This window comes from Gigantopelta aegis, chromosome 15 (genome assembly GCF_016097555.1).
Source record: "Gigantopelta aegis isolate Gae_Host chromosome 15, Gae_host_genome, whole genome shotgun sequence".
Taxonomy (NCBI): Eukaryota; Metazoa; Mollusca; class Gastropoda; order Neomphalida; family Peltospiridae; genus Gigantopelta; species Gigantopelta aegis.
The window spans coordinates 4692625-4693142 of NC_054713.1; the positions used below are offsets into that span (position 1 = coordinate 4692625).

Consider the following 518-nt stretch of genomic DNA (forward strand, 5'->3'; position numbering starts at 1 on the left):
CAGAACAATCTGTGGCGTGTGTGTGTATGTGTGTATGGGTATGCGTGCGTGTATGTATATAATGTGTGTGAGTGTGTGCCGTTGACAGCCGCATGCAAGGCGCGTTCGCAACGAACGTAGCGGTGCGCTTGTCGAGTGTCAATCACGTGAACGGAGCACGCCCTACCCGCGTACGGCGGACGCTGATTGGTCATACGTGACGTTACGCCGATCGCCCATAACGTTGCCTCACGCTGAAGCAAGTTTTCCACGGTTATGCGCCCTTTGATATGGTAATTAGCAGACGCGTGCCGAGTCTCCCTCGAAAGTGTGGGAAAACTCCGCCCACACCTGTAAAGTGGGCCCGCTCACCTGTGTCAAAATTCTTACCTGTAAAATAGCTTGAGTGATGGGCCGATTCGATAGCGTTGACACAAAAACATATCTATCTCACAGAGGTGAAACGACCGTGGGAAACAACGCGTCCGGGTTGAAGATACTTGATCTATTGCACGACCAACAAGAATATTATAGTCGAC

At 51.2% G+C, this 518-nt stretch overlaps 1 protein-coding gene across 1 annotated transcript in view; it reads right to left on the bottom strand.

The window, feature by feature from the left end:
- LOC121390514 (transcription factor HES-1-like) overlaps nt 1-181 on the bottom strand; it is a 10029-nt gene extending 9848 nt beyond the window's left edge. The window contains exon 1 of the mRNA XM_041522344.1: nt 1-181. This exon is cut by the window's left edge and continues 123 nt beyond it. The gene's annotated coding sequence lies outside the window, so the exon portion shown is untranslated.
- Between the last annotated feature and the right edge of the window lie 337 nt (nt 182-518).